Source organism: Trichomycterus rosablanca, chromosome 27, assembly GCF_030014385.1.
Source record: "Trichomycterus rosablanca isolate fTriRos1 chromosome 27, fTriRos1.hap1, whole genome shotgun sequence".
In the NCBI taxonomy this organism is placed as follows: Eukaryota; Metazoa; Chordata; class Actinopteri; order Siluriformes; family Trichomycteridae; genus Trichomycterus; species Trichomycterus rosablanca.
The window spans coordinates 641,065-665,905 of NC_086014.1; the positions used below are offsets into that span (position 1 = coordinate 641,065).

A 24,841-nucleotide genomic window follows, 5' to 3' on the forward strand; every position below is an offset into this window, starting at 1 on the left:
CTGAAGCTCCGAGGACGGCTAACGCTGGGTCGAGCGGAGAACTTGACGTGGATCACTTGGTGCGGCCGAGGATCATGCCAGGCGTCTGTGCTTCCGTCGTCCCTGCGGGACATAAAAGAGAGAAGAGCGTGAGTTCATGCGCTGAGCGTTCGGCATCACGTTCAGAGCGTAATTGACTTTAAACGTAGCGTTTGAGTACGAGCACGTTCGTAGCGGCGTCGCCCGGGCTAATTAAGCGACGGCGGTTGTAAGCCTATTTGCTTTTATTTAATTAGGCATCAGAGCGCCAGCGTTCTCCCTGCTAGGCCGTTTCCCGCCTCGTGCCCTGCACACACATCATCCGCCGTCCCTCGTGGCCCCGGCGGTTCAGAGTTTGAGATCTGTTGTGCGCAGATAGATATCGCCGTGATGCTAATTATAAAAATAAAAGGCCTTCGATGACTAAGCGTCCGCCGCGGTCGCGGGCGGCGACATCGGCGTCGTGTTGTTGGCTGTTTTGAAGCCGGCCACGCTGCGCTACACTAATTAGCCAGCTGAAGTGTTGCGCCGACGCTCTTTCATCACCTTCCGCGCGGATGCCGCGGAGAAGAAAGTAGCCGAGGGAGATTTTGTCATCCGGCGAGGCGCTGATAACCGTCAGCGCGGTGGATCTAACTCGAAATACGATTGAGCGTGTGTTGAGCTGCAAAGCCACCAACTGGAATGAAATATCAGCACTGAGAGAACAGACAAGCTAAACGTTCATGATTTTAATCTGTACCGCCATGTCCGCATCTCAACCTTCAAGTAGCGCCACTGTAGCTACACTCCTGAGAAGAGGGCGTGTCTAAATTCTTAGCTCCCTTAAAATGCTCCTTCTGAGGCGCCTTAATTCTGAGTGATGATCTGACTGAATAACGAGGGAGCGTCCGACGCCTCCTCAGCGCTGAAGATCAATCCCAGCATTCAGTGCGGCACAAAGAACTACAAACATGGCGGACGAATCAATGCGGAGCAACCAACAGAGTTCCATTCAAATGTAAATAAATTCTCATTGATATTTAATCTGTATAAAGGTGTAATTATACAAGTAAATTGGGGCATCAGGGACAGTTTAAGTGTTTTCGGTACGCGGAGGGAGACGTTAGCTGGCGTGCTAGCGTCGGTTTGAACGTCCCGATGCTAACTGTGTTAGCTTAGTAAGCTAAAACCTTAGATGTATAAGTAGAGCGTCTAAATAATCTGATTATGACTCCAGGTCTGATTAGAATCCTCTCTACTGAGGAGCTGATCATGTAGGTAGAGGGAGCACATTTAGGTTTTTCACCATCTACAGTTCATAACATCATGAAAAGATTCATGAAATCGTTTAGGAGGGATAATAAGGTTATTGGATGTAAATATAGGGTGGTGCAGTAGCCCAGTGCTGCTTAGATCTGGGTTCGGACCTGAGTGGTGCCCTCGGGCGGCTATGTTTGGGGTGTTCCTGCCAGGGTGAACCGGACCACAGCAAGTTCAAGCATCAAAAGAAGGAACCGGTAAGACTGCAGCATGATTTTAGGGAGGCGATCCAGCATGGTGTTCCAATAAAATAATAAAACAGCCACCGAAATGAAACCAGAACGATTAATAATATTAATACCACCCCGATCCGGCGTCCACCGGCGCGTCGTGTGTTTTATTCTGACTCTCAGGCACTTCGGCTGGTTCTGCTGGACTTATTTCTTCACTGCTGAGAAATCTAAATCACCACGACCCACCAGCAGCCGAAATAATGAATAAATAAATAAATAAATGAAAAATAATCCCACACACACACACACACACACAAACACTTTAAAGCTAGCGCACGAACCCCATCGCTCGGCTCCGCGGCCGTGACTCACAGCCCGGCGCGACGGGGAACATTAGCAGGCCCGTGTGAGGGGAATGAAAAAGCAGGAAAAGCAAACCAAACCAAACAAATCTCCGGCATGCCAGTCAGAGCCGTAAATATGCTCCAAATAAGGCGCATCGAGCTCCGAGCTCAGGGAAAATAGGCCCTAACTCTTCAGTTCCACCCACCACCACCACCAGGCATCCGCCGCCCACTGCCTCCACTCTGTCAGCATCCATAATGACCGGCTGATAACACTTCATGTGCTTCATGCACCGCGGCTCGGCTGTAAAACTGCCATCAGCGCCGCAGACAGAGACATTTCATGCCCTCATTTTACCTTCCGCCTGAACCGGGCGCCAAAATATCAGCCTGCTGGGCGTGTCTTCCAGGGAGGTACCTGTACGGGCAGGGACGTGAGGGCGTGCAAGACGGATGCAACATTATTAAAGAAAGGTCGCATTTCATTTTCAGACTTTCCGTGTGCATGTTCTCCCCGTGTCCGTGTGGGTTTACTCCAGGTGCTCCGGTTTCCTCCCACAGTCCAAAGACGTGTAAGTGAGGTGAACTGGAGACACGAAATTGTCCATGTTTGATATAACCTTGTGAACTGATGAATCTTGTGTAATGAGTGACTACCGTTCCTGTCATGAATGGAACCAAAATGTAAAACATGACGTTAAAATCATAATAAATAAATAAACAGACTTTCCAGCAGCAAGAAATGTGAAACAGTAAATCACATCAAAATCACGTTGTAAAAAAAATATGAACAGCAGCCCAAACGATAAAGAAATCCACTCTCCTGATTCCACTCTCGCGTGTGAAAGTCGAAACCACACATGTTTTTCTTCTAATAGATTGATGGACATGATCATCGAGGGACCAGGCTGGAAAATTAATAATAATAATAATAATAATAAAAACCCTCACCGACATTCCGGATCATTTTAAGTCCACGCTGCATTCCAAAGTGCAGATAAAAATCCCAAACCAGAACATAAACTCCCTCCTCTCCAAACCAGAGTTCAGCCAGAAGTAAAGTTCACATCCTTCCCCTCTCGATACACCAAGACCTGCATCCAGAGTTTCCTTCTGTATTTGTAAAGCTACAAGCAACTCGCTAGCAGTTACCCCAGAGAACCTGGACCATGATCACGCTACAGGTTTAAAGATTATAAGCCTGTTTATATTATATCACAATAATAAACCACCCTGGTGCTTGATGGTGCTGACCAAAAGGGGAGGAGGGGGGGGGGGGTGTTAGTCACGACTCTTCTCGATCAGGAGTGGAGGTCTAAAGCGGTAGAGGTAAAATATGATCCGGGAATTGGGTACGACTAGCTTGGGAGGGAAATTGGGGAGGGGGGGGGGTGAATAAATTAATGAATAGAAGATGTAGATGTATAGAAGATGGATTTACAGTAGATGGATGAACGTGGACGATGAGTAGATGGATGAATGGATGGATGGTAAGTAAATGGATGAATAGATGTATGAATGATGAGTAGATGGATGAATGAATGGATGGATTGACAGTGAGATGAATGAATAGATGGATGTAAGTACATGGATGTAGATGAATGGATGGATGAATGATGGGTAGATAGATGGATAGGCGATGACTAGATGGATGGTAAGTAGATTAATGAATGAATGGATAGTCGGTCAGTCGGTAAGTAAATGCATGAATGAATGGATGGTGAGTAGATGGATGAATGGATGGATGGACTTAAGTAGATAGATGTGGATGATTGGATGGATGAATGAATAGATGGACGTCTGAAGATGTCCAGGGTGTGTGAGTGTGGGCTCAGGATTCACTGTAATGAACTGAATGAATGAATGAATTAGTGACGAAGTGTTTTTTTTTTTTAATTCTAAACTCTATCAGTTTCCGATAACCCGTCCTCCTCCTCCGCCCCAGCAGCAAGCCCCGGCTGGATTTAGGGGAATCCTAATAACGGTCTGGAATGGGATCGATGCCCGTCCGGCGGCGCGGGAGGGAAACGGTGAAGCTGTCTGGACGGAGGGAGACTGAACGTCAGCTTTTATTTTCTCTCTCTGACAGGAACAGACGGATCTGAATCACGCCTGAGATTTTCCTGCTTCAGAAGCTCAGACGGATAAACGTTTAGATGCACGTCCACACGGGGGGCGCGGCCGGGAGGACATCTGAGCCTCGCTGAGAACGAGGGGGTTCTGATACATCTACTCCTGATAACATCTCTAAAATACAGAGTGGGAGGATGAAGAGGATCAGTACGGGTCTGTAGAAGAAACCAGCGCCCGTGAGGCCAGGACAGAGGGACCGGCGGGTTCAGTTCTATAGAACTATAATTGCAAACATTCCTGAAATATGTTTCACCTCCACCACAAACCAAAAACGCTGAGCTCTTTCCCGGAAAACACGCCAAGCCTAGTGAGAGGCAGAACCGCCGGAGAGAAAACAAACCAGAGAGAGAGAGAGAGAGAGAGACAGAGAGAGAGAGAGAGAGAGAGAGAGACAGAGAGACAGAGACAGAGAGAGAGAGAGAGAGAGAGACAGAGAGAGAGAGAGAGAGAGAGAGAGAGAGAGACAGAGAGAGAGAGCTGGGGGTGAAGAAAAGCAAACAAGAATAAAAGCAAATAAAATAAAAATACAGGAAATAAAAAGAAGAAAATAAAAGTTTTATTTAAATAGATAGACGTGGAAAAAAAAGCAAAAAAAAACAAAAAACAAAGCTGACAAATAATAATAACAATAATTATAATAAACATGATAAAAAGAAGGTAAAGGAGGACGAGGATAACACGGCACAACATGTAAACATGTAAAAACTTAGAAAGAAAGGAAAATAGGATTGTTATAGAGGAAAAAATGAATCAAATAAAATAAAAATAAAAGGAAAAGTGAGCACAAAAATTATTACATTAAATTAATAATAAAATTACTAATAATAAAATTATAAAATAAGATAATAATAAAATAAAATGTAATAACAACATGAATCCCCCCCAAACTAAAAAATGTTTTTGCTCTGAGCAACATGAGGAAAATAATTAAAAATTAATATAAAAGTAATAACAGCTTTTTGCTCATTCTTAAATTAAATCCACAATTCAGACCTGATCTGATCTTTCCTGCTGTAGTTCCGGCCGAGGAGGGAAACAATATCAGTAAACTGTACAGCACAATAAATAATTCATCAATATAATAAATAAATCATCAATATAATAAATAAATAATCAGGCGTGCAGGTGGTGCGGCGGTAAATCACACTAACACACTACTGCTGAGATCCGGGGTTTAAATCCACAGTGATGCTATCAACATGTGCTGGTTAAATGTGTGTGTTTATGTTTAGATGTGTGTGTTTGTGTGTGTGTGTGTATGTGTGTGTTTGTGTGTGTATCTGTGTACGTGTGTAGGTGTGTGTGCAGCTTTTCGTCATGTCATGCTCAGGGTCCCAACACTGTGGTGGTGGCGGGGCTTGAACCGGCAACCTACTGATCACTAGTCTAGCTGAGCTACCACTGTCCTGCATGCTCGCTCAAGCCGTTACTGTGAGGAGCGAGGAGTGTGGGTGCCGCACAGCACGAGGATCCTGGGGACCTGGGTTCAGTCCTCACGTCTGACTGGGTTTCAGGTTCTCTAGGTGGAACCAGACGTTATGGTTTCCTTCCACAGTGATGAACTTTAATGAATGGAGCCTCAGTGATGAAGATCAATACCAGCGTAGGTGAGGACGTCTCAGCTCCGTGTTCCTGACGTGTTCAGTCCGCCGGGGGTCTGTGCTTCTCTCCTGCAGAAGATGGGAGGATAAATCCAGACACTTGCTCTTTACTCTCATTGATTGGCTGACTGCTCGGTTGAGGAAGTGGAGGTTTCTAACAGCGTGAGGAGCTTCACTCAGAGCTCCTACACCCACTTCACGCTGCTCGGCTCTTTGATGGAACAATAAGGTGTGTTGAACCGTTGGCGGACGCCTCCTCCTCACCGCGTGTATTTTTAGTGCTCCTGACATCCAAAACGCTCTCCAGCCGAGCCGAGCTCTCCACTACCTCCCGCTCCTGAAGCTCCATCACCACGTACCAGGACTGGTGAGGTCTGGATACCACAGCACAGCAGATCAAACCTACAGAACCTCGTCTACAGAGGAACGTTTTACAGCGAGCTCTCTGTGTGACCTGAGGAGCTTCTCACACAAGTCTGGAGTGTGTCTGTGTGGGAATTTGTGCTCATGTATGTATCAGTCGAAGTTCCAGTTCATTCCAGACTGTAGTTCTCTAAATTACATAAGCTACACAAACTACATAAACTACTCTAGCTACATTAGCTATATTAGCTATATTACATATTCTACATAAGATACATTAGCTACATTAGCTATATTATATAATCTACATAAGCTACATACTCTACATAAGCTACATTAGCTATATGAACTATTATACATAAAATACATAAGCTATATTAGCTACTGTATATTACATTACCTACATTAGCTATATAAGCTATATTACAGTAAATTCCTGAAGCTATTGCAGTTATTCTGATTTACTGGAAGCTCTAACGACATGACAGAGCCACTAACGCCGATCTGACGTGATATTTGGGTGTGGGTGTGACCGGAGAGTTTATAAACAGTGAAGCTCGGGGTGCAGAACTGAGGGGCGACACGACTCGCCTCTAATTACCCCAATTACATCTAAAACCATCAAACTGTCAGATCAGCTGAACTGGAGGATGAACTGGTTTTCAGGTTGAAAGAGGAACTGAACTGAAGCTTCACTTTGTAGCCCCCGGGAGACGGAACACCCCGGATGATATCTGGTGTATAATAAACGTTGTAGATCTCTTTGTTTTTCTTTAATCTGCTCGGTTTAATCAGGCGGCGCGAGTGTGTGACCATGACGAGTGTGTGTGTGTGTGAGTGTGTGTGTGTGTGTGTGTGGAGCCATTAAAAGCCTAATTATAAAGCACAGAGATTGGGCCGGAGTTCTGCTGATGCTAATATTTCTCATTACTCATCTGCATTCACGTCACCTCGCCGGCAATGCACCCCCCCCGACACCCCTCCGATACCCCTCCAATCCCGGCGCCCCTCCCGGCGCCCCGGCATTAATAATAATAAAGGATCCTTCACCTCAGCAGCACACAGTATTATTAACGCTCTGCCTTAAACTGACAATTTATTTGGAACATTTATTATAATATTTACCGTACTGTACACACACAGATACTCACACACACACACACACACACACACACACACACTCACACACACACTCCGGCTTGGTCAGCCACGACGCCCGCTGTCCCAAAGTCACATTTCTGCTCTAAAATCATGGTGCTAAATTCATCATGCAATAATATCATCAGCAGTGACGTAAAGCACAAGGCTGCTGGACTCTGGAGCAGTAAAAAACCAAAGCCGTTACATTCCCCACACTTAGTGGACGCTTTTATCCTAAGCGACTTACAGCACTGTGACAGTATACTGTCTAAGCAATTGAGGGCCCAACACTGGCAACCTGGCAGTGATGGGGTTTGAACCGGCAACCTTATGATTACTGGACAGTACTTTAACCACTAGGATACAGCTGCTTTAGCAATCAATCATATAAATCAATCATATAAAGGAAACAACATGCTTCTGAGTTTGCAACTTTGCAGCAACAGTTTAGGGAAGGTCCTTTCCTGTTTCAGGATGAGCTAGAAGTGGGACTTGAACCGGCAACCATGAGCGTTCTGTTTTATTAATTGTAAGTCGCTTTGGATAAAAGCGTCCACTAAGTGTCATTAATGTAACAGCTTTGGTTTTTCACTGCTCCAGAGTCCAGCAGCTTTGTCCTTTACATCACTGCGTGATAGTTCAAAGCTCTACCCACTAGGCTCCCACTGTCCCAATTATTACTGCGAGTTAAGGGCCTGGCTCAGGTGGTGGGACTTGAACTGGGGCCTTCCCTAAACTGTTGCTGCAAAGTTGCAAAGCCAGAAGCATGCCGTTACACCTGTTAGCGACTGTTGTAGCTGAAACGTAAATATCTTTGTCCACATCGTGTATTTAATGAGGAACGGTGAGTTAACGATAACGAATGTAATTAAAGTCGCCGAGTTCAAAATGACTAAATGTGAATAAAAGAAAATTTGAAAGTAATTATCAGTGAAATTAGAAAAAAATTTGAATCTGTAGCCCGAGTGTGATTTCAATAGCGTATAGTGATCAAGTCTAATCATGGTTTTATATAAAAGAGAAATATAAATATATAATAATAATTGTATATCCTTGTGGGCTGTTGGTTAGATTGTGCAGCCGCTTCATGCCGCTATTTTTTATTCTTTTCTGGCATTTTTGAACGTCAATAAGGTCGTAATTATGTCTTCAGTCATTACGGTCGTAATCATCGCTCTCCGCAGCGGGCGCACGCGAGAATCCAAAACCGACGGATCAGAAAAAAACACATCTGCGACTTCCCGGCTTTTTCATTCTGCTGGAGTTTGTCTGTAATTAAAATGTACGAGGTTAATAAAACGTCCTTCTGCTTTTGTCTGAACGTTTCTGTCACGCTGCAGGAAGTGACTCCTTCATCCTAACAAAGTGCTGACTGAAGGGCTTCAGACCAAAGATCTCACTCACTCACTCGCTCGGCCCTCCTTCACACCAAATAAAGAAAACAAGAGAGAAAAAGAGACGCATTTCATTTCCTGGAAAACGGAGGAGCCGCGGCGGGTTTCAGACGGCCCCCGTCCCGGAGGAGACGGCTAGCAGGAAACCGCGGCGTCTGGAATCGATTTGAGGCAGAGGGAAAATAAAATGCTTGAGATTCTTACAGTTGGGGGGGACAGAAGACAAACAGACACACACACACACACACACACACTTAAACTTAAAGCTCTTAAGTCGTTCCATGGAAAAGAAAACAGTTCAAAGTTTCACGTTCACGTTTTTTTACGCGCCGGCTGGAAAACTCAGACTCTCAGATCCCGCCCGAGCCGTGATGTGAGATCTAAAACGTCTCCTCGAGTCCCGGCTGCATTTCTGACGGGATTTTCCGTGGTTTCATCAGCGCGCGTGACCGACAGCTCTCATTGTGCGATGATGGAGAAATGAATAGCGCGTTTATGAACGCCGCGCCTCTTCAGCCCCTCGGAGGGAAGCTTCACCTGCAGAATAGTGAGCAGGGATGAAACCCCACAGCACCTCGACAGGCGGGTAACACAAAGGCGCTCGGATGGAAGCGCAGGCTCGTTTTTACACAAATAAAGGGAAGGAAAAAACTATTCATGTCTGACTGACGTGGAAAAGTTGGTGTGTTAGTGGTATAAACCATCCACTTATTCGTTCCCTCGTCCTCAGTAAGGCTTTTAAGCCGGTCAAGGCCGTGGTGGTTCCAAGGGTACAGAAGGAATACAATGTGCAGAGTTCCAGAGAATCATGGTACTCACATTACTGGTACTGTGTACTTCGGTACTTCAGTAATGGTACTCAATGAACCTGTAACTGGTATCTGTTACTTAGAAACTAAAAGCTGGGTTCTTTATTTTCTGGAACTAATCTTTAGTATTGAAACTGGTCTATCTCATACTGGAACCGAAACCTCAGGCGCCAAAACCCTGAACCAGATCCAGAATCTTAGTACCGGAACTGATACTGTAGGTCTACTGGTACCTAAATAAATCTGAAGCTTTAGTACTGGAACTGGTACCTTTAGTAGCTGAACTTTTAATTCATTCATTCACTCACTGTGAGCAGAATGTCTGACACTAAAACTGGAACCATAAGTAAAACAGTACCAGAACTGGAACCTTTGTACTGGATTTTGTATGAAAACAGGAACTTCTGATATCAAAACAGGAACCTTTGTTAAATGTGTGTTTAAATACTGCAAATATTGATTGGAACTAAACCATTAGGTACTAAAAACTGGGAACTTTGGTACCAAAAAAACCACAAAACCTCAAGTACTTTAGTGGTTGAACTGGTTCTGGTACTGGTGCGTTCCACACTCTGATAGACACATATGTGACTGTTGGTACTGGAACGATACTGGATACTGGATCGGTATTGAGAACTGTGATGCTCGGTACTGGAGTGAGAGTTCCAGTATCGTCAGAACCCTCCTGGCATGAGCGCTGCGGCCGGAGGGTCGTATAAATAAATAATCGAGCTGTCCGTCTCTATCATGGCACTTATGATAAAGAATCCGGACGCCCTCACACCCTCTTCTCGGTAAACAGCCTGACCTATACACTGGGCTGGAGTTTCCTGATCAGCTTGAAGCCTCCCTGACGTTTTTTTTTATATCTTATATTTTATAATCAGCGGCTCAGAACGCAGAATTGCAGCAGCGTTCGGTTCCTAATCGAGTGCAGCAGACCAGAAACCGGCGGCTCGGCTGTTGAACAAACACGGGCGGATGACAGCGAGATGATGAGGCGGAGGAGGAACACGCCGGAGAACCGCAAACAGAAGACGCTGAGGGTCAGGGGTCCATTCCGACGCCCCGGGTCCTCTTCTACAGATAATGAAGACTCAAACCCGAGCGGGCCGACTGTCTGAGGACGCTTTTAGCGCCGAGCCGCACTTCAGGTAGGTGGGGAACAACCGCTAATTTTAAAGTCCAATCAGGGAACGGTAAACACATCAGAGCGAGCGGTACAGAGCACAATCCCGCGAGGTACGATGAAGACGCGTCAGCTATAACAGAGCTCCCGTAAACACCACATGAGATTTCAAAACACCTTCTGTACCTCAACACCTTCATTTATCTTCATTTAGACACGCGGCATCGAGCAGACGCTGCTTAAACTGTGATCGAATACATACAATGCAAGCAACTGAGAATTAAGGGCCTTGCTCAGGGGCCCAACACTGCTAACGTGGCAGTAATTGGGTTTGAAACACTGACATTTTCATAAGTGAGCTAACATTGCAAGGTTAGGGTTAGAGAGGATAAGGGTTAGGGTTAGGGTTAGAGAGGGTTAGGGTTAGGGTTAGAGAGGATAAGGGTTAGGGTTAGAGAGGGTTAGGGTTAGAGAGGATAAGGGTTAGGGTTAGAGAGGGTTAGGGTTAGAGAGGATAAGGGTTAGGGTTAGGGTTAGAGAGGGTTAGGGTTAGAGAGGGTTAGGGTTAGAGAGGGTTAGGGTTTGGCCAAAAGTATGTGAACACCTGTCCATACTCTTCTCACACATCCACTGCCCAGTTGCTACTGGGTCTTTCATCAGATCCTTTAATTATCTGAGTGGTTTTGATTGGTCGTGAACTTCACCTACCCCACTGATAGACCTCAGAAAGAGATTTCTAACACACACATTGACAGTCTAATTTTCTAAATTGGCTGACGCACCATTTCTATAGATCAGGGAACTGAGAGAAGCTTTTCTTTACCATCGTTGGTGTAACTTGGAATCACTCTCACTCTGATCGTCTCTGTTTTTTTATTTTTATAATTAAGAGCTAATTTAGACGTTCAGAAAGAAATAATGCTGAAGGTTTTTGTTCGCTCGCTCTGGTTTGCAGGTTTTACGTATCTGAGGCCGGTTTGTACCGCGCGGTTATAGATTCTGCATGAAATATTTAACGGTTCCTTCAGGGACAGACCCGGGAATTATGCACAAGCGAGACGGAACCTTCGGAACATCTTAATTACTCTGTGTGTGCATTTCCATTCCACTGCGCTGGGTTTAAAAATAGGGCCACGCCGCCGAAACAGAAACTTCGCCCTCTCCGGACTTCAACAGTCTGGAGAAATGCAGACGCGGAGAAGGAAGGAACGTAGGAGGAACATAAACGTCTGATTTAAAAAGCAGCAGGACCTGTGGAACCTTCTCAGCCTCCAGCGCGTCAGAAAGTAAACCGAACCAGAAGAGGAATAAAAAAAACTGCAGCGCTAAGCAGCTCTCCAAATGTTTTCAAAGCGCATCGGTGGAAACGATTTGAGCTTCAAATTGAAGTTCAGGCCGGGAGCGGAGAGGTCCTCCGAGGCGCTTAAAAACAGAAGATCGAATCGTCTCGCGCCGGCCGATCGGGCGCGGCTAACACGCGCGGTGCTGACTCCGCCGCTCTCTCCGTCTCCGTTAAAACCGCCGCTGACAGGCAGCGACCAGCAGGGACCCTGTGCACCGACCAAGAACTGCTGATTGGATCTAAACGACTCAAACGGACGACAAAGCGGCGACATAACGGCCCCGAACGGAGGAGAGGAGGCGCGCTCCCGCTCGTTATCAATCTCCTCCGGTCCGGTCCGTGTCATTCATTAGGAATGACTCCGCCCCGTGGGAACGACCTGCCCGTTTGTGAACTACGTCCCGATCTATCATCGACTCTGCAGCGCCGCGCTAATGAGTCACGTCGCCGAGTCAATTAGGGGCGGCTCGCGGCCTATGGGAGTGACTATAGAGGAAATTACCCATCACCCCTCGCCCATACACAACATGATTGGCTGGATTAATAACCACGGCGCATAATGGAGAAGAGCGCGGCCTGTCGGAGCACACGCCGGCCGAATAAACGGAATCCGAAATCCACACAAAGCCGTTAATTATTAACACGGAAAACATTAGAACCGAACAATACGGTCACGTTCCAGAACGTTCCAGTCGCTCAGCTGTGCTGTACTGTGCTGTGCTGTACTGTGCTGTACTGTGCTGTGCTGTACTGTGCTGTACTGTGCTGTGCTGTGCTGTGCTGTACTGTGCTGTACTGTGCTGTGCTGTACGGTGCTGTGCTGTACTGTGCTGTGCTGTGCTGTGCTGTGCTGTGCTGTGCTGTACTGTGCTGTACTGAGCTGTGCTGTGCTGTACTGTGCTGTGCTGTACTGTGCTGTACTGTGCTGTGCTGTGCTGTGCTGTGCTGTACTGTGCTGTGCTGTGCCATGCTGAGCGCTATTTTTTCCGACGCAAGAAAAAACAGAATATTTAGAAGATATTAATGTGACAGGAATCAGAGAACGCGGGGCGATCCTCTCTCTCCGTCGTCCCGGCGTGAGGAGGAATGAGACTGTTAAGCCCGGCGGGAGCTCACATATGTTTCGGCTGTCACCGAGTTTCGATTTCTCCTGGGATTTATGGAGCGTGGTAATCCGGCACAAACCCGCTCTCACGTTCTTCCTTCATTCACGCATGACGTTATTATTCCGTCCCAGCAGCAGCAGCAGCAGCAGCAGGACTTTACACCTGAACAGTGCGGCTCGGACGTAAACGGGGTCGCCGTACGCTCGTTTTCTTCCTTTATTTACGATCGGGCTGCGCTGGGGTCGCGAGTTTTGCGGTGTAAAAAGCTTCTCATGTGAAACACTTAGCACTTTGTTTAAATCGCTGAGTTAAACTAGTTCTAGTTGGTTCTAGCTGGTTGGGTTCACCAGTTTGGCTCATCAGACTGGTTCCATGCATGTTAAACTAGTGCTAGTTGGTTGAGTTCACCAGTTTGGTTAATCAGACTGCTTCTAGTTCATTAGACTTCTTTTAGCTAATTAGGTTCACGATTAGTCTGGTTCCAGTTCATTATACTGGTTCTAGCTGGTTGGATTCACCAGTAAAAGCTGTAAATGTAAATGTAATGTAAGTAAAACCTCTAGAACCAGGAGCCAGCCTGACTGGTGTAAAGCACACCACCACTGGACTCTGCAGCAGTGAAAACATGTTCTGACCCTGGACGCCGGGAAAACGCTGGATTCATGAATGGAGTCGCTGGAGATGAAACGCACCGTCACGTTAATAATTCAGCCGCGTTTAAACCCGAGCTGCTCGGCGTTTATGAGCTAATCACTCCGCCACGGCGGTACAGATCTGCACCCGCTGGCACCCACAGCCAGCCGTCGCTCCCGGCTAAAACGATATTGATCCGCCATCTATGTTTAATCAAAACTCCGGAGAGCGATCGATAGCGCCGGAGGATCAGAAATACATTAATGCCAAATCAAAAACCAGGGGGGGGGGGGGGTTATTTGTGCGGCTTTAGCGACCCTGTTTCAGATGTAGCTACATGCTAGCTTTCTAGCTAACAACAGGTGGCATTTCAAGTAGCATTTTAGCGAAGTGGCTAAAAATTCATTAGACCGATTCTATCTGGTTGGATTCACCAGTTGGGTTGATCAAACTGGTTCCAGTTTATAGGACAGATTCTAGCTGGTTGGGTTTATCAGTTTGGTTCATCAGACTAGCTACTGCATGTTAAACTAGTTCTAGTTGGTTGAATTAACCAGTTTGGCTTGTCAGGCTGGTTCCAGTTCATTAGACACCAGGTTCTAGCTGGTTAGGTTCATCAGTCTGGCTTATCAGACTGGTTCCAGTTCATTATACCAGTTCTAACTGGTTGGATTCACCAGTCTGAATGATCAGACTGGTTCCTGCATGTTAAACTGGTTCTAGCTGATTAAGTTCACCAAACTGGCTGGTCATGCTGGTTCCAGTTCATTATACTGGTTGTAGCTGGTTGGGTTCATCAGTTTGGACCAGTCAGGTTGTCTGGTTCAGTGGTATTAGAGGGGTACTGGACAGGTTGGCTGTTTATGGATTTTATGGAGGCTTTAACTGGTCAGACCCACCTGCCTAACTGGACGGTTCCACCTGGTTTTGTGGGTTCTAGCTGGTTAAGCTGGTCTGGTTGGACGGTTTTAGAGATGGTTTTAGACCATCACAGCTTGGTAGGAGCTGTTCAGGTAGAACAGGTCAGTGGGGTTGGTCATCTAGACCAGCCTGACACTCGCTTGACCAGACTGGGAGACCAGTTCAGACTGGAAACGTCATCAAACCGAGTCGTTTCCGTGGTAACCAGGCATAATAACTGTGTTTCAGCTGCGTGTCTCTAATCTCGGACTGAACGCCGGCCGGCTGGGAGGTTTTGTTCAGCGTGTGACTAGTCTGTTATGCTAACACCGGAGCCCCGCGTTAAGAAGGCAGCGGCGACAAAAACAGGCTCCGCTCGTAAAAAAGAAAGTCGCGTCTGTGACAACCAGACAATAAACGGCGGCTTTTCAGCAGCGGCGTCTGATCTAAACCCATAATCTCCATGTTAAAGCCGGCAGCTAGCGGTTTTGTTAGCGTGTGTGTTGTGCTAACACTAAAGCCTCTGGTTATTCGGCTAATAACGACATTAATCTGCATATGAAGAGCCGCCGCGCTGTAAACGTCTCCCGCTACCAGATTTATTGGGCCTCGGGGTCAGGGTTAAAGGTCAGCGCTCAGAGGGTGGGCTAGCTCACGCTAAGCATCCACGTTTTTACTTCTGCTGACGTCACACTTTCATTTAGTGTTTGTTTTAGCACCGATTTGTCCTGGTCAGGGCCGCTGTGGGTCCATTTCATCGAGTGAAAGGCAGGAAACACCCCGGACAGGTCGCCAGTCCATCACAGGGCAGAAACAGTCGACCTGACTGTGGGAGGAAACCGGCAAGGACATGAGGAGAACATGCAAAACTCCACAAAGAAAGAACCCCGGCTGGGGAATCAAACCCAGAACCTTCTTGCTGCGAGGTGGCAGTGCTAACCACTGTTAACTGATTTAACAGTGCTAGTTGGTTAGGTTCACCAGTTTGGTTGATCAGACTGGTTCCAGTTTATTAGACTGGTTCTAGTAGGTTGGGTTCACCAGTTTGGTTAGTCAAGCTGGTTCCTGCATGTTAAATTAGTTCTAACTGGTTAGGTCCACCAGTTTGGCTAATCAGACTAGTTACAGTTCATTAGACCGGTTCTAGCCAGTTTGAATGATCAGACTGGTTCCTGTTCATTAGACTGGTTCTATCTGGCTGGATTAACCAGTTTGGCTAATCAGACTGGTTCCAGTTCATTGGACACTAGCTTCTATCTGGCTGGGTTAACCAGTTTGGCTAATCAGACTGGTTCTAGTTTATTAGACCGGTTCTAGCCAGTTTGGATGATCAGACTGGTTCTAGTTTATTAGACCGGTTCTAGCCAGTTTGGATGATCAGTCTGGTTCTAGTTTATTAGACCGGTTCTAGCCAGTTTGGATGATCAGACTGGTTCCAGTTCTTGCTGGGAGGCGACAGTGCTACCCACTGTACCACTGTGTCATGGTGACACTCAGGTAGACACTCATGCGGCTGTTTGAGTCTCAGTGCTGATTATAAAAGATGAAGCAGCGTGCGGTTCAATCCAGACACACACACACACACACACACACACACACACACACACACCCCGACTCGCATGCCAGCGCACCATCCGATGCCCATGAAAGGTCAGGGTTCCGGACGCACCGAGCGACCACAGTGACGTACCGGCGCTGGGTTTTGGGCGCGGATGCCAGAAGGTCGTCTCACAGTCCGTCCAGCATCTCAGAGCAGTATTAATGACGGCGGGGGCGCGGCCGCTGGTGCTGGAGCCGCCGGTGCATTTCCTGCGGGCGCAGGACGGGACAGATGGGCCTTCATGAGCGATGAGGGCATGTCGGGGAAATGAAGTGCCCGGTCGATCCCGCGCAGAACGGCACGATGTGAGATTAATAGCTGCCATTCAGCGGGTTACAGCGTTAGAATGAGACGCTGCTCCGGCCGCGGGGGGTCAGCACATCGTCGGGATGTAAATATGGGATTTGAACATGTGACCATCTCAAATACATTTCAGTATTTACTCAAGGGCCCAACAGTGGCTGGCTGGCAGTGGCAGGGCTTGAACCAACAAGCTTCTGAGTAATACCTAAACCGCTAGGCTAAAAGTGCCAGTTAGAAACCATGAAACAAAATGATGAGTTTATTTAGCGATCGTGTGACTCCAACAGTTTAACTACATTACCCACAATGCTGTTCGGCTTCTCTCTGATAGCCACGGCCCTTATTCCTTTAATTCACGTCGTCACGTCTCTACATCCTCACAACCTCACAACCACACGTCCTCCTTACAACATGCAAAACTCCACACAGAAAGAACCCTAGCTGCTTGGCCTGGGAATCGAACCCAGGACCTTCTTGCTGTGAGGCAACAGTGCTACTCACCGTTAACTGGCTTAACAGTGCTAGCCGGTTAGGTTCACCAGTTTGATTAGGCTGGTTCCAGTTCACACAGTTCATACATCTGCTCGTCGTCACATCCTCACAACCTCACACACGTCCTTACATCCTTAAATTCTTACATCCTCATGTCCTTATATCTTTTCGTCCTCACAACCTCACGTCATCACATCCTCGTGTCCCCACGTCCCCCACCAGCACCCAACAACCACACAAACAACAAACCACTACAGTGAACCATCAGGCGGTGTTTGTACCTGGCTGAGTGGAGTTGTTTCTGTTCCCGGGTGAAACGGTTCCTTTATTGCTCGTTCGGTATGAAAGAGAAACGCTGATCAGATTCGGTCCTGATGCTGCGCTGCATCCAGCTCGGCTGTAAACACACAGAAACACACGACAGGATTGAGATTATTGATACGTCTGATCCATGACGTCTGGATCTATACCGTCTACGTTTACTTGTAGGAGACGAGCACGTCAGCGCAGCCCTGGATTGATAAGAAATCCTCATACTGGCATATTTTGGGTCAGTGAGAGGAGACCAGAACTCCTACAGCCGCCTGCTGAGCCACCAATCTCTGGTAGAAATGTTGAGTTTAGTATGTTCTCCAAGTGTCATCTTTCTTTTCACATGACTGAATTGAATGTAGGAGTGAATGGACGTTGATAACGATAACGAACCTCTTATTGGCATTAAAAGCCACATTGTTTAAAGATGGCACGAGCAGACTCCCTTATGTGATAATATCTTTTATTACGCACGTCATGCCCGGCATTCATCACGTCGTGCCGCCCGTGATGAGCAGCAGAGTCTATAAATACGCCCCGCGTGCCACTTCGCCGTGAGTGTTTGTATGGGTTCGGAGGCGCGAGTGTGGGAAGGGAACGTGCCACGCTGCTCCTCATCATCATCTATTGAGCTCCGTACTGCCAGCTGCACGAACGCCAGCTCTTCAGACGCGAGGACGCTAATTAACAGGCCCGACAGAGCGCGCCATCCTCGCAATTAGCGCGGATCGGGTATCGTGGCACCGCCAGGCGTGGAAAGATGGGGTTCCCGTAAACACTGGAGTTCAGACGAGGGGAACAGAAGCAGGCAGGTGAGGCTATATTTAGGAACGACGTGCCGGGAGGAAACGCTCGCCTTGCATCCTGTCTGAAGTGTAGCGGGAAGATGCTCAGACCTGAAGAAACCGCTACGCGTGAGCCACCTGCCGAGAAGTGCTGATTTCATTAGTTGGGCATCGGGTTACGTCCCGCTGAACTGAAGTGAATCCTGAAGTGTGTTTGTATCGACTGCGAGCAGCAGGTACGACGGCATCAGTCAGTATCAGACTTTACCAGCCCTTAAAAGCTCGTTATTTACGGTAGACTCAAATCAGAGACCTCACGCCCTCCTGGTGCTGTCGACCTGTGGGCGAACCGGCCGGGTGTCCAAACTGGCACGATTGGCTGTGCCTGAAAGCTGGAGGTGCAAACAGTGACCTCTGCTGTCTGGTCAAAGCAACTGCACCAGTGGTGGGTATTTATCAGTGAGAATCCGCCACTGGCAGGGGAAAAGAAGCAGCCGGTGACTGCGGGAGTCTCAGAGGGGCACAGGGATGGTACATGAGGCAAGAACAATGCCCCCACGCCCCCCCCTAAAAAAAACTTCTGGTTGCAGAAGTTCATCGATGTTCCTAATACCAGCTATGAAAAGTGTGCCCTACTTTAAGTTTTAAGGCACTGGATGCCACCCTTTAAAGTTTACACCCTATTCCACAAACCAAAGATCTCTCCTGAGGCTCCTTCACCAGCCTCAGAATTACCGGCTCAGCGTGACTACATATTTCCACCGAGGTGTCCCACAGGGCTCGGTGCTCTTCCCTAAGTCAAACTGATCAAACCGAGATCCGCAGAGGGTCGCAGCCCAGCGGAGATTTGTGTTTTTTGAAATGCCGAGCTCCGCGGTGCAGTGGCCTTTCCAGACGGGAGTCCAACAACTCACCTCATGGAGGGATTATTTTACTCCTGCTCCTCCGCTGGTGTCTCAATTCTCTCCTATCTGTGTTTTACAAGCGCAATTTCAGAATCGCCGGCTCAGCGTGGCAGTTTCTGTTCTACCTGGAGGGGTAATTGTATCTACTGGTGTCCCACAGGGCTCAGTGCTAGATTCGCTTCTCTTTGCTCTCCAAACCGGTTCTTTTCTATCTGACACGACTGTGAGGAAAAGTGCATCCAATCTGGAGCTGTAATTGCACCCCAGTTATGTTGTTTCCCCAATTAAGACCCGCAGAGACGGGGTCTCACGGAGAGCAGAACCGCGTATGGAGTCACGCACTACTAGCAGCAATGAGGAACCTGTTTGACCAACCCTGTCTGTGTGGGCGCTCACAGGTCGATAGCACAGCCGAGACTCAAACTCAAGGTCTCAGCAGTGGTCGGAACACTCACACAGTCCCACTCAACATTTTTAGACGAAATAAGCACAAATTTCCATACACACATGTACCTGATGCAGAACTCTAAGCAGGAGCGGCTGTTGTTCCAGCCGAATAGTTGCCCCCTCCGACACGTGGGCAGCAGCCGTATGCATTTTGTCACCCACACCAGACGAGATCAGCCGTGGATCAGCTCTGTGTATGGAGAGACACACCCTGATCTGCACTCTCTCCCTGTCTCTGTGCAGGCACCATCAATCAGCCAGCAGAGGTCGTAGTGCATCAGTTATGAGACAGTCCCTATCCGGCTCAATGCCCCGCCCCTATATGAACAACAGGCCAAACCGGATGGCAGAGCTGAGACTCGATACAATGCATTAGAGAGTCCAGCTCTGGTGTGCCAGCGTGTGTTTTTACCGGCACGTCCGAATACTTTTGACACCCAGTTGATCTCGAACCCTAATCCTGCTAGAAGAGAACGTCACCCAATTCAGCATTAATTACTCTAAGAACGCGGTCTGATCTCAATCCGAGTCAACACACACCGATGTACCCGTGCAGCTCTGATCTGTAGATCCTGATAGAACCCAGACTCGAACCCTGGAGCTTTAATTTCAGTTTCTCTCTCACTCTAAGCTCTGAGATGTCACAGTTCTGTGTGTTCTGGTTTAACATATCCACAGTTATAATGGAAATATAAGAAGAAGAGAAAAGCATTTCTTTCTTTATTCGGCGGTGGAAGGTAGCTATTACCGCTCTGCTTTAGTCATATATTGACTTTTCTTTTCTGTCCTCTCGTCACGCTGCACGTCTCTAATAGCCGCATTTGCATTTAAATTCTCCTCTCCTCTGTAGAACGCCTCGCCGCGCTGTATGAATATAATCTCTCTTTTTTTTTGCTCGGCGATGTTTCAGGGCTGAAAATCATTGATATTCCGTTCGGATTGCTTTCAAAAGCTCGTAATTGGACGGCGGCGCTAAATTATGGAAAATCCGTTCGGTTTAGAGACCCGGGGAGAGAAAAAACATCTGATGGTGTCTTCTGTCTTCTGGAAAACACACGACCGTCATGGAAAGCTTCACTGCTGCTACTGTTATTACAAGGTATGGTCAAAAGTATTCGGACGCCTGACCGTGAGCGACCTATGTGTGATCTTTACACCTGGAACAGCAGCCACCCTTCTGAGAAGCTGCTCACAAGGCTTTGGAGTGTGTCTGTGTATGTGTGTGGGAATTTGTGCTCCGGTTAGAATCTTCATGTCTTCATGAACAGAGCTCGCTCATGCTGGGACAGGAAAGGACCTTCCCTAAACTGTTGCTGCATGTAATTTCCTTCATATGATTGATTAATTCCACCTTTAAGCAACTGTTTAATAACACTTCTGTACTATTAGGACGAGCTATAGCCTAGTGGTTAAGGTACTGGACTATTAATCAGAAGGTCGCTGGTTCGAGCCTCACAACTGCCAGGTTGCTGCTGTTGGGCCCTTGAGCAAGGCCCTTAACCCTCAATTGCTCAGACTGTATACTGTAACTGTAATGTACGTCGCTATGGATATGGATATTCCGCTAGCACACCAGCGCCGAGATTCTGAACTCCTCGGTTCGAAACTCGGCTGGGCACCATCTAGCGGGCATAATTGGCAGTGCCTGCAGCAGACACGTCTTTGCTAGGGTTAGGGCGGGATGACCGGGTTATGTGGGTGGGGTCTTTAAACGCTGTGTAAGCACCCTGATTGACAGATAGAGGTGCCTGTGCAGTTTGCATGGGTGTAAAAGGGTTCCGCTAAAGGCTGAGCCCGGGTCGGGGGGGGCGTGAGCAGCAATATACCCACCTCGACTGCAATCAGGGATCCACCAGCAGGGGGAGACAGATTGACTACGATAAACTGGGAGAAAAACGCACAAATAAAATAAAAGAGGGGTGATTCATTTGTACGTTCAAGTCAATCACTTAGGAGTCGATTCATTTGAATCACTGAATGGATTTTCCAATCGTTAACCTCAATCACTTCACCCTTTGTGTTCCTGACAGCGCAGGAGCGACGTCCTCGGCTGAAGAATGACCGCCGGCGTGTGTTTTCTCGAGTGAGGTGTGAAGCGAGCGAGTAATGAGTCTCTGGAAGCTCCCCGGCTGGAGGAGATTATAGATCCGGCAGGTAGGAGCGGAGGCGGTGCTGCATGTTGGCGTAATCGCCTCGGGTGGGTTGAACAGGTACGATATTTTAGCAGAGCAGCGTAGGAGAGCTTTTCCCTCCTGGAGTGGAGACCTGCTGCTGCTGCCAGTGAATACGGTGTTGAATATGAATTCAGCTCAGATCAGAGACGCACGTAAGTCGCACACACAGCGGACTCGTTTCAAATGACTCGTAAACAACGAAAGTCAGCAACATTAATTATGTGTGACAATAATATATATATATATATATATGATCCAACATCATTCTGATCGTGTCATTTTCTGCTCTCTAATAATAATAATAATAATAATAATAATAATAATAACGCTCCGGCCGTCTTAACCCACAACACACACAATGTGTAAATGTTCCAGCTTCCAGCGTAGTGATGAAGCGTCGCTCCCTACTTAAAATGCTGGAATACCCTACGTAGTGCACGACACAGGAACAACCGGGGTGAATGGAACGCTCCTACAGAATCGGTGCTGATGGTTGAAAGACGCTTTCTGAACCAATCAGAGCTTCTGATTGTAATTGTTAGTAAGAAATGCTGTTATTTGCATTTATTCAGTTTGCGTCACACAGATGACGTGGTAATGAAACGCTCGATCGGCTTTCTAACCACTTCCTGTTTTACTTCACGACCGGGAAAAGTTTGGAGGTTTTTAATTATAAGCACATTTACAAAATAACGGATTCTGTACCTAATGGGACGCACGCTTATAAATGTAATAGCATCTGGAAGAACAGAAGCTAAGGTAAGCAGCGGTGTGCCGTGATTTATCGAGCGCTTTTGTTCTGTAATGAAAACAAAACGTATCAGTTGAAGCTTTTAACTGGAACCTTCTTGTTACAGAAATTACATTCATTTACAATAATGATGAAATACACTCGCTAACCTGTTGTTGTTTTTATCTGAACTTACAGATTATTTCTTCATTTCTACGCTACATTTCCAATATGTAGATATAGTCCAATGTAGATTATAAAGACTCGTGACTCGACTCGGACTCGTATTTTGTGACTTGTGAACATCTCTGGCTCAGATGGACGTCCTTCATTCATCCATAAAGAGTCGCTCACTTTATCTCGCCCTTGTTTTGAAGGACAGGACTCGTCGATGGTCCAGACTGAAGTTCTCTCTTCTAAAGCGATCCGTGGGGGTTTTTATTCGCCCGGATTCTCCCTGATTAGAGACGCTCTCGCCACTCAGCCGCTTTCTAATAAGATTTTCTTCTCCGGCTGAATATTTAATTCTGGCTCTGCACTTTCCCAAATCTGTCTGCAGAAATTAAAAGAACTTCCTAACGAGCTGTGTGAAGATTAAGATCGGGTTATATCGCTCTCCCTGCTGGCTCTTTTCTTTCCATTCTGGATAACAGAGGTCCCTGCTGATAAAATATATATATATATATATATATATATATTATATTATTAAAAAGCAATAACTGCGTGTAGACGTTGGGCCAGTGATAGCTTGGTGGTTAAGGTACTGGACTAGTAAGCAGAAGGTTGCCGGTTCAAGCCCCACCACCACCAAGTTGCCACTGTTGGGTCCCTGAGCAAGGCCCTTAACCCTCAATTGCTCATCGTGTTCAGCTCATTGTGTAAGTCGCTTTGGATCAAAGCGTCTGCTAAATGCTGAAAATGTAAATGTAAATGTAGACGTGCTGATAGAGCGTAGAGTATTCAGACAGCTTGTTTTTCTGAGAAGCCTCTCACAAGACTTGTGTTCCGATTCATAATTGAGTTTATAGGAGCACAGTTTATAGAGCCTTCCCTAAACTGATTTATCACACCTGTTAGTGGTTGCAGTGGCTGGAGCACATTAATTCAAAAATTGGTGTGTCCCAATACATCATGAATATTAACACGTCTTTGTACTGGGCCAAGCCGTGCTGTCACCCAGTCAGGCTACATCTGGGAAGGGCATGGCCATGTCGCACAGCAACTCCGAGGATTTATTTTCCATAAGAATTCCACTAGCACACCAGCACCGAGTTTCTGAACTCCTCGGTTCGAAACTGGGTGTTACCACCGGTCCGCAGGGCGCCATCTGGCGGGCATAATTGGCAGTGCCAGCAGCAGATCTGCAGGGTGGGGGCCGGACTATGTGTGGGTGGGATCTTCATACGCTGTGTAAGGACCCTGATTGATGGAAGAGACGCCTGTGCAGAATGAGGAGGACCGTGCACGTGTGGGAAGAGGCGAGTACAGCGACGTTCTCTCCTCAGATGCAATCTGGTATCTCTCAGCAGCGGAAGACAAAATTGAGTCGCTAAATCAGGAGGAAAATGAGGAGAAAATGCATAAAAATAAAGAATCTGCGCACCCTGTGCCGCTCCCAGAGCGTATCACTAACCACGTCGACTCGTGCCTTTGAGAAAGTTCGACTTCAATAGCCGGCGCGAACGCCCTCCTTAATTAGCATGCGCGATATCATCCGGCGCTCGGTGAAGAAAACATCAGCTCAAACAGATACGCCATCTCTGCCCGGCTAACGATAAGCCGGCGCTATTTTTCCTCCCTTTGTCTGGCTGCCGTCTGAAAAGTGACTCATATTACCCCGCCTGCCTGTTTATTTATTTATTTTTATTTACTCGTCTGATTCTTTATTTACTCCCTTTCTGAGAGCCGAGGGGCGCGAGCGGGCGCTCATCTAGATAAGAGGAAGCGAGAGCCGCGTGCTTGGTGACAGCCTCCAATGAATATCAAGTGACGCCAGGGACGAAGGAAGGAAAAAAACCCTCCGTTAGTCGCTTTCTCCGTTTAAACAGCCGTTATTTCCCGGCGGGTGTGTCAGAGGTGAGGCGACGCGGGACCCCGACACTCGCCAAATTAAAAGCAGCTCCGTCCCGTACGGTGAATATTAAACGCCGCGTCTGCGGATTCGTCCCGGTGAGAGCTGGCACCGTCGGAACAATAAGAATAAATCGATAGGTTTGAATCATGGATAAATAAAACGCCACCCGGGTTTATTTACACCTACACGACCCGTTTGGAGGGCGGCGGCAGCGGGTTTGCTGATTAAAGCAATACGATCTATAACCTTCAGGTCACGCCGACCCAGAGCTGCTCTCACCTCTATAGATGGAAACAGACGCCCGGGCATTTTAATCCAAGGGTCAGCTTTCTCTGACGCCCTCTGTGCCCTGTTATGTTGTCATGAGGGCACCTACAATTACTGACTGTAGTCCATCTGTTTCTCTACATGCTTTGTTACCCCCTTTCACCCTGTTCTTCAATGGTCAGGACCCCCACAGGATTTTAATGTTGGTTTTAATGTTATGGCTGATGAGACACACCACCCGTCTACAGTTAAAGTGAAAGGTGCTGGCTAAAGGACAATCCAGAATCAACGTATCCTTCCAGCTAATCGAGCGCCGGTGGGCCACATACATCATGACTGGTGACTCACACACACCCACACACACA

General features: G+C 47.3%; 1 long non-coding RNA gene across 1 annotated transcript in view; it reads right to left on the bottom strand.

Annotated features, from left to right (window-relative positions):
* Window positions 1-16: 16 nt before the first annotated feature.
* Window positions 17-24,841, bottom strand: part of LOC134304284 (uncharacterized) — a 47,434-nt gene continuing 22,609 nt past the window's right edge. The window contains exons 2-3 of the long non-coding RNA XR_010007800.1: window positions 17,064-17,179; window positions 17-102 (exon numbers count right to left, since the gene is read on the bottom strand). This is a non-coding gene — a long non-coding RNA (uncharacterized LOC134304284). The remainder of the gene's footprint in view (window positions 103-17,063; window positions 17,180-24,841) is intronic.